At 39.1% G+C, this 14,069-nt stretch overlaps 1 protein-coding gene across 1 annotated transcript in view; it reads left to right on the top strand.

Moving 5' to 3' along the window:
* Positions 1–9,075: 9,075 nt before the first annotated feature.
* LOC115131463 (trichorhinophalangeal syndrome I) overlaps positions 9,076–14,069 on the top strand; it is a 186,877-nt gene continuing 181,883 nt past the window's right edge. Inside the window, 1 exon segment of the mRNA XM_029663208.2 lies at positions 9,076–9,373. The gene's annotated coding sequence lies outside the window, so the exon portion shown is untranslated.

Here is a 14,069-nt window from a genome sequence, read left to right as displayed (position 1 = left end):
CTCCTCCAGACTATCCTGTAAGAAAGCGGAATCAAATGAAAGCTTGACCGGTAGTTAGTTATGATTTTTTTATATTAAATTCTGTGATCTGTCCTGTATGTCATTTGGCGTGTGTTGCTTCAGTGGGGCCGTGAGGACACACCATTTCAACAAACATACTAGAGTTTTTTTTGTGTGTGCTTGTTATGGAGCCAAAATGAACTGAGGAGCATTCCTTGTCCTGGACTGAACCATATGAAGTCAGTGATTCATCATTAGCATTTTTTTCATCCTGGACTGAACCGTATGCAGTCAGTCATTCATCAAAAGCTTTTATTTTATCAACGCTGCTGATTCCATGGACCTCCATTGACTTAGGAGTACACACACACACGCACGCACGCACACACACACACACACACACACACACACACACACACACACACACACACACGCACGCACGCACACGCACGCACACACAATGTACACACACACACACACATGAAGTACACAAACACACATAAGAAATAGACTGTGGGTAAATTCATTTATCTCAGTAAACTTCTGCTAATCTGTTTTCTAATATTTCTCTGGTGTATTATCAGTTGAATTATGAGAACCTATTTGCATAAACATGATTAACAAGGGAGACAAGCGGGGAGATGTACAATTACTCCTGGTCATATTTCACATTAACACACCTACATCATTAACATTGTGATATATGAGGTGTCACCTGCTCATATCTGTCCTAAAGCCATGCACTTTTAGTTCCTGTGTGTGTGCGTGCGTGTGTGTGTGTTTGTGTGTGTGTGTGTAATTGTGTGTAGCCTGAGTGAGTGTAATTTTGCACAGACACATGCATATACAGGCTGAGTTTTCACCTGCTACCTAGGCCAGCCTACACGGTGAGGAATTATTAAACCACGGGGGAGGTTTATGGTTAACAGGAAGGGGATAAAGAGCGGCAGTCCGTAGAGAAATGGGGATACGTGATACCTTTTAGCACTGTTAAAGCGGTGGGGTGTAAGCATTGAGCACCAGCTTCTACCTACTCCCTGGTACATTCCAGCTGGTCAATGTACAATATGGCTTGTTAACAAGGGCTTCATCCCAAATGGCACCCTATTCCCTATATTGTGCACTACTTTGGCCAGAGTCCTATGGGCCCTACACAGAGAATATGGTACTATTTGGGGGGGACACAAGGACACTATCGCACTTCGCATATATACTGTATATACGGTATATACAGTATGTATTTTTCTTATTTAGCAAACGCTCTTATCCAGAGCGACTTACAGGAGCAATCAGGCTTAATTAAGTGCCTTGCTCAAGGGCACATAGGCAGATTTCTCACCTAGTCGGCTTTTGGTTACTGGCACAACGCTCTTAACCGCTAGGCTACATGCCGCCCAGGTAGTTATTTGTTTTATACTTTCCTACAGTTATACACTGTGGAAAATAAATATGATCTGTGTAGTTGGACTCTTTGATCAGAATCAGTGTTGACCACGTAGAATTGGTTCACTTCATGTACTTATTTTTCATGGTGTGTTGAAAGGATGGGTGTTGAAAGGATGGGTGTTGAAAGGATGGGTGTTGAAAGGATGGGTGTTGAAAGGATGGGTGTTGAAAGGATGGGTGTTGAAAGGTTGGGTGTTGAAAGGATGGGTGTTGAAAGGATGGGTGTTGAAAGGATGGGTGTTGAAAGGATGGGGCGTTGAAAGGATGGGTGTTGAAAGGATGGGTGTTGAAAGGTTTGGTGTTGAAAGGATGGGGTGTTGAAAGGGTGGGTGTTGAAAGGATGCTGTGTTGAAAGGATGGGTGTTGAAAGGTTGGGTGTTGAAAGGATGGGGTGTTGAAAGGATGGGTGTTGAAAAGATGGGGTGTTGAAAGGATGGGGTGTTGAAAGGTTGGGGTGTTGAAATGGAACCGCATGGGAAAAATATTGAGAGTAACAGATTGCATTTAGCATTTTGCAGCATCTATAATCTCAACATCAAATTCATGATATTGGCCAATATTATAAATCTCTATTGGACCCCTCTTTTAGCTCAGTGAGATTCACAGCGATCTCATTTTGCAAGCGTCTGTAAACTAACTCCCTATCTCCAGCTATCTCCTCACTGCGGCGAACTCTATCAAGGTGTACTGGAAACGTTTTAGTGTCTCTTTTTCCTGCTGAGTATGTGTGTGTGCGTGTGTGCATGTGTGTGTGTGTCTGATGGATTGATGGCACCACTCAGGAAAGGTCATGGTCTCCTGGACCCGTCTGGTGAAACTGACTGAGGTGAGCAGTAGAGAGAGAAAGGGAGAGAGAGACACCTCTGCTTGGCTTATGTCACCTGGGTTTATGCGAGGACAGCTCTCTCGGAGCAGAGTGACTCATGGGAGAAGTCACAGACGAGGCCAGCCATGAGGATGACTTTATAACACCTAGCTGATCTCCCTCTCTGTTTCTCTCTATCTTTCTCCCTCTCTTTATCCCTCCCTCTCTTCCGCCATCGCCTTTTCTCTCTCTCTCTCTCTCTCTCTCTCTCTCTCTCTCTCTCTCTCTCTCTCATCATTAAGAGAGTGAGAATCACTTCAGGCAGCACAGTTAATAGAGTCAAGAGACAGAGAATGCAGCTTAATGATGTGTACTATTGTTTTTTAACTGCTATAAACTAATGAACAGTGGATCTTATTTGAGCAGACCTACTACCCTGATCTGTGTCCTCAGCACCACAGGTTAAACCAGCTGTGTGTCTCATCTCAGAATGTGATACTAATACTAGCCTATATTTAATTCTGGTACAAAAATGAATGTAGGTATTACATATTTACTAATACATGTCATGGTAACTTTATATTTACACTGTAATAATAACCAAGCCATTTGTTTTGGTTTTTCATTGGGATTAATTGAATCCATTATACTGAATTATTTGACATTTCACTGTAACTCTGAGTTGGTGTCTCAAATGGCAACCTATTCCCTTTATAGTGCACTACTTTTCACCGAGCTCTGATCAAAGTAACGCACAATGTAGAGGGCCATTTGGGATATAGCCTGATTCTTATGAGGCCTCTACGTAGACTGTTCCACAACCTTTAAAAGGGCCTCAACCTCGGTTAAAACCAGAGTATTTTGGGAGGATATCAGTTCTCCACGAAATCCTAACCACTAGAACTTCCTGTCTGTGTCTGTCTCTGACCCAGCCTCAGCAGTGGCACTGTTGCACCAATCTTTGAAAGGCCTTTTGGATCTAAGATCATGTGTTTTCCCTTTTTACCCTTCTGAGTTGGAGAGGACGGTAACAGGAATGAAGCGTGCCACAAGGGCATCTGCATGTGCCCCCCTCTCTCACTCTGTAGGGTGTGGAGGGAGTGAGTGAGTGAGTGAGTAAGGGAGAGAGAGAGAGCGAGGACTCAGTGTCCTGTGTCCGCCCTGCTGATGAGATGCTGGCTGTGTTCCTGTCTGTCTGGGCAGTGACTCCACATGGCTGACTTTAGCCTTAGTCTCATTTGATCTTCTCTTCATGAGAGCAGTTCTTCTCAAATTTGAAAAAGAACATTACTGAGTCTTCCCCTTAAACACACAGTGACTCTGTTTGTCTTCGTGACGCAATGAAGGTGAATAACTCAAATCACACTATTTTGGGAGAAAAATAAACGGTATAGTTTACGTCTTGAAATGTTGAGGACAAAACGTACTCAGGTATAAAATTGCCTTCATTTGGCCCTCATTTTCAAATGGTTTCCCTCGTGCTTCGGAGTGAAAAGTAATGTAGTAATGTAGTAATAGCACTTTGAGGAGTTCTTCCAGACAAAAGTTTTCACTTTGTTCTGTAGTTCCACTCAGCGAATTCCATTTATGGAACTGCATGGATGAAGCAAACATTAAAATTGAAAACTGTCCATTTATGGATCAAATTTGTTCTGCATATACATTTCCACCGCTTGCAGGAAATGCACTTAAAATGTTTAGGTAGTGGATTCATTGAAAATCCTGCCCAGCCATTCTAATGGCATTCCAAATTACTTCGTCCATTTTTCTTTATTTGTCATTGCGACTGCAGTTTTCGAGGAAAGGCTTGATTTGTTTTATCAGTTCCATTCCTACAATCACTATGTTTACAGTATCATTACAGTTACACTACAGAAAAATCCACTGAAAGCTTCATGTACTGTTTGAGTATTTGTGTAAGTATTTGTGCATACCATAGGCCATATCCACCCTGTCCTTGCCAGTCCAGACTTCAGGTTCTGCCATGGAGCCAATTTTCTGTCTCTCACTCAAGTTTCACTCTTAGGAACTTTCTACTTCTTCCTCCATGGGTTGGCCTCTATGGCAAATGTGATGCCTAACAGCTTGTCTCAGAATACCCTTAGTGCTAATGCCCTGTCTCACAGGCTAATAGGTAGATGGTGTGTGAAAGACAGCCAGCCCCAAGCTCTGATTACGTTCCACATTTCTCTTTGTTGAGAAGCGATGATTGTCCCTAATCCTTCTGTGTAGCCATACCGTCCCAACACAAAACGGATGTTGACCCTACCTCCCAAAACAGAACGAAAGTGCTTAAAGAAAGAAAGACAACTAATTTCCAGGTAATCTATCGGTGCATCCGTTTTAAGCCTCAAAACTTAAACAGACAATGATTAACAACACAAGGAAGGCCCTTTCTGCTTAAATTTGACATTGTATTTTGTAACTACGTGAGAATGGACCCTCTGTGACACGCACGCATGCACACACACACATACACTCACACACACACACACACACACAAATACACAGACCAACACGCCGTGAGAAAACGGTGATCAATACGTTCAGGCAGTGTTTAGCCATCCAGGTGTCAACCCAGCTCAGGAGGTCTGCTGCTGGTATCCTTCTCTGCCATGTCCTCTCCCCTGGCTGAGATTACAGGGCTTAGCTCTAGTATAATTACATATTACCTTTTGTTCTCCTGCTGTTCTGTTCTGGATTCAGGGCTGAGCTACGATTAGCGCTTTCTTTTGTAAAAATCCTCACAAAGGACAACTTTGTCCCAACTGAACAGCATGATGGTTGCATTTTTTTACTCATCTAATTATCCAACTAAATGGTAACAGAAGGCCTGGGGTTTTCAGAAAACGTTTTATGCATTTGAGTGAAAATAGTCAAGTTTGGCTGGCTGGGTTGCAGCGGTGTAAAGTAAAAAAAAAAAAAAAAAACACTTTTAAGTACTACTTAAGTAGTTTTGGGGGGTATCTGTACTTTACTGTACTATTCATATTTTTGACAAATTTTACTTTTACTCCATTACATTCCAAAAGAAAAGAATGTACTTTTTACTCCATGCATTTTCCCTGACACCCAAGGTACTCCTTACATGTTGAATGTTTAGCAGGACAGGAAAATGGTCCAATGAACGCACTTATCAAGAGAACATCCCTGGTCATCCCTACTGCCTCTGATCTGGTGGACTCACCAAACACACGTTTTGTTTGTAAATGTCTGAGTGTTGGAGCGTACCCCTGGCTAGCCTTAAATAAAAAATAAATACATGTAAATGGTGCTGTCGGTCTGCTTAATATAAGGAACTTGAAATGATTTATACTTTCCCTTTTACCTTTGATACTTAAGTATATTTAAAACCAAATACTTTTAGACTTTTACTCAAGTAGTATTTTACTGGGTGACTCACTTTTACTTGAATCATTTTCTATGAAGGTATCTTTACTTTCATTCAAGTACGACAATTGGGTACTTTTTCCAGCACTGCTGGGTTATAGTTTCAATCGAATAAGGAAGCAAAATAAAAGACAGAGAGCACCAATCACACTGCTCTGATATTGAGGGCAAACAAAATCATACTCACAAGCATGCGTAACCATTATGAAACAATGCTTTGCAAACATGAAGTGAGAGTGACAGAATAAGGAAATGGTGAAGATCCATACTGTACCAGCAAAATATCAGCTACTTTCTGTCTAATAGTGCAAAGAAGTAAAACAGCTTGAAAACTGACTATTGGTAATAACACACAGTTTGGCCAAAGTTGTTTAAAATGAAATGTAATGACAGTAGCAGGTATATGGATCCATACTGGTACTGTGAAGGCTTAAACTCAGTATTGAAATAGAAGTCAGTAGATATAGGCTGGGTTGTGCTTTTATATATTAGGTGATTGAATCACAGTGTGAGGCTACGAAAAGCTGTTTGGTACAAGGTCACTCACCCATTACCAGTTCTAAATATTACTGCACCAGGATGTCAAGGGTCAGTCAGCATGGCCAGATGAAAGATAATACTGCAACCATAGAAATAGAATCCATAGAACTGGCCTCCTCATTCAAGTCAACGATGGCATAATGGGTGGATTCTATTTCTATGACCGCTACACTATCAGGCAGGAATAGGTGACAGGGGACTAGCCAAGTATTGCATGATTCACATAACATAATAACCTAAACTATAAATAGGCAACTGTACAAAATACAATATCTGTACATACTTTGACATCTATTTGGTTGATGATAGTAACAAATCACAAATGTCTTGTTTTTCTTATATCTTGGTCTTTTTAGCACTGTTGCAAAGTAAATGTATAAAAGTAAACTGTTAAATGTTATGAGTGTGAGTGCGGTATATGAGACACAATGATAAGGAGCATGGTATTGAGGAAGCATGGGGCGACAGGAACATCGTTTTCATTGTCTTTTGACACCAGACCATCTTATTTTTGTATAAAAAAATAAGCACATCTAGATGCCTTTTTTCAAAAGATTCCTTCTTCATGAATTTCCACCGCAAAAAAACAACAAAAACATGAGTGTACAGTGAGAATGACAATAAGTACTGCTTGATATAAAAGGGTTCTCACATCTCATATTCCCTGTCTTAACCGAAGAGGGAAAAAAGAGGGGAATATGGAAAGCCTGTGGAAAGAGTCAGGCAAAGTCTGCTGTGTGATTTCTTCAGTATAACCCGTCCATTGTTTCCTAACCTAGAAAACCCATATTCCACCTTCAATGTGAACAATCGAAACCACGCAATGAGAAGATTGAATTTGAATCCCCTTTTGTAAACACATTGAACAAACTTTGAAAAGAGTTTGCGCATAAGTACACACACAGGCAAAGATTCTACACACAATTACCCCACACATTCTCACCAACACATTCTTACACACACGCACACACGCACACACACACACACACACACACACGTTACTTTCTTTGGTAAAAGCTCAAAGTTTCAAAATGCGGTTTAAAACCTGATTTTCCCTCAAGACTGCTTGTGTTAAATAAAACTTGAACGATGGCTGGGAGTGTTTTTGCCAGGGACTGCTCACTCTGTGGTGAAACAGAGCAACAGCTTGTGGGGGAAGACTGTTGAGCTTTAAAATTAAATGTATATCTATTCTTTATTTCTTCCCTCAGGCTTACAGTTATATTGGTTCAGAGTGAGTACCTTAACAACATATGTCATATTTCAACTTGTTTGAAGGAATTAAGAGTATAACTTTTTAAGTCAATTTGGCTGTTCTGATGCATTATGCTTTAGTTCTGATCATGTGGATGGTCAATCATTTGCTAGAGACTATCCTATAAAATATGAATATGGTGTTTGCATTCTCTTTTGCCATTTGAGCTACTAACCAAACTCATACGTTTCTTTGATTCTGTTTTTAAACAAGCTTGTTGCATAACTCAAAGAGTGAATGAAACTTTTGTAACTTTTATAGAGTGTGTTTGTAAATGTATTTAAAACATAATTATTATTATCATTATCATTAGTAGTAGTATTATTATCGTTATTATTCTTATTCTTATTGTTATTATTCACATATCATTTATCTCAAAACGTCCCTTGTGTCTTTCATCAGCAACTTCATTTTCACTTTGCAACTTAGTATGCATTCCAGTTTTGTATTTACAATCTATAAACAAAATTAACTTTATGCACTAAATTACATTAGTTCTTTCTTAACAAATGTGCCCTATTATATTTTTCACTGAGAGGAAAAGTGAATTTCAGTGTAAAAAAGTGTATTTCAGTGTAAAAAAGTCCATTTCAGTGTAATGAAGTGCATTTCACATCTGTAGTATACATTTAGACAGATCTCCCACCTTTACACTGTTTTGTATCTCCTTTTTAATAAAGCGTTACTTATGATCTATTAAGCTGCTAGAGATGCTGGAGTCCTCAGGTTAGTATTTATGGTGATATGGAAACCCTGTCTATTGGAACAAACTAGATTGATTGATCATGAGTTTTTAATGAAGAGGCAATAATGGGGGTATATTCATATTTCTTAAAGTGTGGCTTTTTGTGTGCATGTAGAAGCTTACGCAACATGCTAGAGATACTTTTTCTATGAAGAAAAAGTCCAAATGTTATCCCTTAAACCCTGGTAGAATATAAACTCTTCACTTATAATAGTGCTAACATTATGAGATATCGAGCAGCCAGTAGGATCTTTTTGATACCCTACTTTTAAAAGAAATGGTGAATAAAACTCAATAGAATAGATTAACTCAGCACAACCTAATATTATCCTTGACATCAGTAAGGCCATTGCGAGATTAAAGGATCAAATCAATTGGGTTATCATAGTGTATAAATCTGAATTTCAGTCTGGAAAAAATGTATATCATCTACACTTAGTCTTGGACATTTCAATAACCAGTCTTGTGATTTGTTGGAATTGTGATGATTTCTCGACTAAAGAAAATAATGTCTATCATACACAGAATAGTAAAGTTTTGCAACTTATGTCATAATTTCCAACTTTCATAAGCAATACAATATACCCATAACATAATTCAGAAATACCTAGGTCTAGTGAACATATTTTTATCAGAGCAGATTTTCTGTTAAATACGTATATTCACACTAAATCGACATTAAGCCAACCATATATCAATATAGGGATCATATTCGATTAATATAAGGCCATTTCAAATATTAAGATGAAGTGGATAAACTGTTCACTTGTTATTATTGCGTTATAGCTTGGTAGTGAGGATCAGGGATGCATCTGTCCCTTTAAGAACGACCGGTCTGGGGTGGCGCTTTCCTCCGCAAGGGCTTCTTGATATTAATAGTGTTGGTGTCTTGAAACTGACGTAATGCTTGGAGTCTGAGGTCCTGTCAAGCGATAACATTTCTGATAAAGAACTGGGATCACTGCAAACTAAACCTCATTTTCCATCCAGACTCGGGTGTTTTAAATATTATACACAGTCACCCTGATTCCACGTGCACAGGCGAGATTCGAAATGTTATATCCCCTCTAACAAAAAAGAAATAGTAGGCTACCCCGAGATCAACAAACAAACAGCACAAAGACGGTTCATGGCTTACGCCAAAGCTCCACCATCTTTCAGACTGCAAAGACTATTGCAATTTAATCAACAGGTAAGGACAAAGCGAATCAATGCACGTTACGAGTACGGAGGCGAACAATGTGAAATTACAGTAGTTCCAGAATGCGGATCGCTTTTAGAGAATGTTATGTAATAACTAAGGGATTTCGTGAATCAGTAGTGAGCTACTTTGCTGTAAAAAAACAGCAGGGCTTCTCGGATTTCACATGGCATGTAGGTTTTGTTGGGTCAAACGCGTGAGAAATTGAAATGGGCTACTTGGTAGAAGCAGTAGCCGTAATAGAGGGTGTAAATATTGAGACAAGGGAGAATAACATGAGTTCCGATCAGTAGGTTTGTTGCTTACTTTTCCCTTCCAATTGCATTTATTAATTCGATTTCAGATGTTGTAGCATTCTTGTAAAGGCGCGACGCATTCTGGATAGGTGTTGGAGACAGAATATAGTTATGGTCTTGAGAATATCTGTGATCTAAGTCACACAAACACACTAATAAGACGAGGATTTTATTTGGCGCATCGCGTATTTCTGTTTTCATTGTTCGTATTAGAGAGCATGGTAGAGAGTATGTTAAGGTGCACAGTTTTTTTTCGGCTTCTGAAACTTTGTATATATTTTGAAGTGTATTTTGATGTTTAATGATTCATTCATGTCGAGAACTGAGTTAAGTTTTCCACTCAACTTTCCGTAAACGGTGATGTTCCTCAAAGATAAGAAAATGCGTAGGCATGACAACACACTCGGGTCAGAAGAATATTTCAACTAATTACAATAAAATGCACATCCAAAAGATTTCACCAGTAGCCTATTTTCTAAACGTTCCACATGTTATTCGTAACCTACGAAGTTCTAAGTTTTGGTTTTTGGAATGTTCAAGTCATGTACCAACTTTGTTACAAAACAAGAAATGTAACAACGTGCTTGTAACTTTATCAATAACTAATCACTTGTTAATTACTTTTTAAAAAGTCAGTCATTTCTCAAAAGTCTTAAATATATTTTCCATGTGCAGGGGATTAGGCTACATCTCAAAGGAGATGACACAGAGGTGCAGTGTGTGTATGTGTGTGTGTCTGTGGAAATTCAGAAAGTTTTCAGAGCAGCATGACTGGGCATCGTGATGAAACAGTTCACTTTTGCAGAAACTCAACATAGCTTTTCATTATGTTTTGCTACAAGCATTATAAAGATAATATAATTCTGCCTTATTACTTATACCTGCCCCATTACTTTTATGAGGAGGTGAGATATTTTGGTCATCTACTCCTCTACTCTTGGTGCAAAGGGCTACTTTCAGAGGCTACTTTCACAAGTTACATATTCTCAGTGTGTTTGCTTGATAGTTACATTATAACCATGTACATAGTAGCAAATATCCCCCTAAAGGTATTGACTTTTTCAAAAGCATAACGTTTAACATTTAGACAATGTTTCTGTCTATCTAAACGGACTATTTTTCAGTTGGTAAGATCTAAGATCATCTATGAGCACAACTTTAAATCACCCGATTTTCAACTTCACTTAGGCTCTTGTTTGTAGTTACATTGTTATGACACAAAATTCCCCTGTTGGTTCCAGTAGAGGACTCATACTCTTTCCTGTAAACTGTGAAACCAACCTTCCTACACGCCAACATGGGTCTGGAAATGATACACCTTCTGTCTATGAAAGCCCTCTTTCTTGTCAGTGAAAGTTTGTTAATGATGTGGCCAAAGCAAAGAAACGCTTTTCATCATTCAGAGGGGAGAAAGGTTAAGCTGAAACATAGTCTCAACAACACTCTGTGTTTAACAATAGTTGAGTTATTTGGACACCTGTATGTCTTATAGACACATTATTTCTGCCTTAATAGTGTTAACACACACATGCATAAAGAGTATTTATTATAAATAACATGCATCAAAACATCTGGTTGCAAAAATCCACTTCTAAAAGTGGACTTTGTCCTCACTGCAGCCTTGTATGTATTACATCTGATACGTGACGCACTTGGTAAACCGTTCATTAATTAGGTACAATGTTTTGTCACCAAATCCATTGATGTAAGCAGCCACTCTAGCCTCATTTTCTAAGAAGATTTTTGACTTTTGCTTTTATGAGAGGATTATGGAAAATAAAATGACTTGTCATGTGTATTCTGTGGTACTCTATACAGGGAGTGTTTCTTTCAAAAGTGAGAGAAAGATCCACATGGTTAGTTTGATAAGAGCTGTTTGAAGTGACTGCTGAATTGTGCTAGGTATATTTGAAATGTAAATGGGTTCCCATCTGTGAGTTCTTTGGAGGGGGGTATGCAATAGATCAACTCTTGTATAGTTGGGAACTTTACGGCTGACAGATGAATTTGGGTCTCGTTGGTATTAGAAAGCAACAGTGGGGGGTTTGCATTTGTTATACATGGCTTTAGAGTTTGCACAACTACTTTTAGGGGTATTTTTTCGAATCGCTGTGAGGCCAGCCTTTCACTTCGCAGTGTATCTTTGTACCAGATTCACCACGTATGTGCTGCTTAATAATTCATTATTAATGAAAAATAAAATATTTTGAGGCCTCATGAAAAAATAAAGAAAGTTACATATAGTATAGAAACTGGTAATGTCTTTAAACCATAAAGGACATGAGAAACCAAGAGCAGATAAAAACTGTGCATAGCTCCTTGTAAAATTGTAGACTTCAAAGATGATCATGTAATATGACACGTAGGCTACTACAGAAATTAGGTACAATTGTGATACATTAAGGTTTAGATTTGTTTGGTCGACCCAGCCATCCTTCATTGCCATTCAGCAATGTTTCGGCTTTTTCTGGAGGTGGTTGTATCTCAATGAAAAGATATTGAAACTGAAAATCAGACATACTGTATGACATCTGTATAGTCATTTTTGACCCTCGAACAGGTTGTGTAGGTTCCTCCCCTCATATCCATGCACTTAAATAGACAAAGGAAGCTAAGATTTACCATGAATAAAGGCCCACTCACATGTATGTTCTCACGTTGGTGTCAATGGAACACAATGGCCTGTCTCTTTAACCCAAAAGTGCCAACAAGGGTACATTTTGTTAGAATTTCGAAACCCTTAAAAAATTTTTTTATTTGTTTGAGAATTAGAACCACTTACTTGTGTTAGAAAAGGTTAATAAAATAAAAAGTGTTACTGCTTGACAGACAGTGGCTCTTTGCATTTACATTTCAAATATACCTAGCACAACTCTTTGCAATCATTACTAATTTAGTGTGTTTAAGCAAAACACATGTTGGTGCTTTTAGGGTTAAAAACATTTTAATGCTTTTGCAAATGGCTAGACACATTCCCTGGTGGTTTGATACATGCAACCAGGAGAGGCAGGAAACTTTTGATTTTCTTAAACCATTTGACGTAATTCTAAAGTTTACTTAGAGAGGACAGACAGCAGTAAATGGTAGCCTTAAAAACTTTTAATAGCACCTTAGATTCACCCTGGTAAGCAAATAGTTTGTTTTCCAGATTTGTGGAAAATGGAACCAGGGTAGGAGTATGTGTAAGCAATAGTTGTTGATACAGCTACCTTTTCTCTTTTTATTTGTTTTAAAAAGTCCTTCTCACTGTCAGTTGCTGATGCAAGAAGTGACAGTTCATGTTTTTCACACAACTGTTGTATTTAACAGATTTTTCCCCCTCAAATTTCCATATATTCTGAGCAACAACCTTAAAAGACTAGAAAGTAGGCTTTGTTCTATAGGCTAATAGGGCTCTTCCATGTGTTCACCTGTTAACGCAAGACAGTACTTTAACTACAAAAAAAGTTTTCCCCAAATGGAAAAGCTCCTCGATGTGTCCCCTCCAGCCATGTGGATGGGGGTGGCTTGTACTTGCCTGGCTACACCTCCACATGGCTCTGGCCAACTGACATTTCTTCTATGAGTCTGGATTTGCCCCCCTCCCAGACGATTTCTGGGAGGGAATCACTTAATTATCTAGCTTTGATCATTTGAATCAGCTGTGTAGTGTTTTAGGGCAAAAACCAAAACGTGCACCCCTTGGGGTCCTGAGGTCCCGGTTTGGGAAATGCAGGGTTAAGGTTAGGGTGAGGGTTAGGTAAGGGTTATGGTTAAGGTTAGGGTAAGGGTAGGAGTTAAGGTTAGGGTTTAGGAGTAGGGATGTCCCAAGGATCCCAGATAGCACTAATCAAATTTGAAGTCACACAAATGACTTCTAGGATGGCAGTTTCCAACTGAATTGATGTAGTGATCAATAGAGCAGCGGAATGAAATGCAGGGTGAGTTGTCAGGCAAGGCTTGCACTGGGCTCTGTATGCAGCAGTGGCTTCAGGTGTGGTTTACAAGGTGTAATGATGTAGGACTAGACACTTGCCCGTTTCATATTTGGGATAAATCAAGAGTCCTGCTATCTGTGTCAGGTAGACATTTTGTGTAGGTTTAGGTCAGGAATTTCCCTTTATTTTCCCCAGCCACATAAGTACCCTACCCTCTGTTCTACACCATACTTATAAAGAGAGTGTGTGTGTGTCTATTTACTGTATCTTAGGATTTCCATAGTGCACTTTGGGGATAGCCAGTGTAGAAATTCCCTACCCATCACCAAAAAACAGATATACCCATTGATTAGGAGTAGAGTCTGCTAAAAACGTGGTCCGTTCCCTCTCCTCTCTGGAACACTGACGAGTCAGTTTTGCCTCTCAGTTTATGATGTGTTAGCTCGTTTCTAAGTGTCTGTCTGTCAGTGTGTG

Source organism: Oncorhynchus nerka, linkage group LG7, assembly GCF_034236695.1.
Source record: "Oncorhynchus nerka isolate Pitt River linkage group LG7, Oner_Uvic_2.0, whole genome shotgun sequence".
Classification (NCBI taxonomy): domain Eukaryota; kingdom Metazoa; phylum Chordata; class Actinopteri; order Salmoniformes; family Salmonidae; genus Oncorhynchus; species Oncorhynchus nerka.
This window is presented reverse-complemented; position numbering and strand designations above follow the sequence as displayed.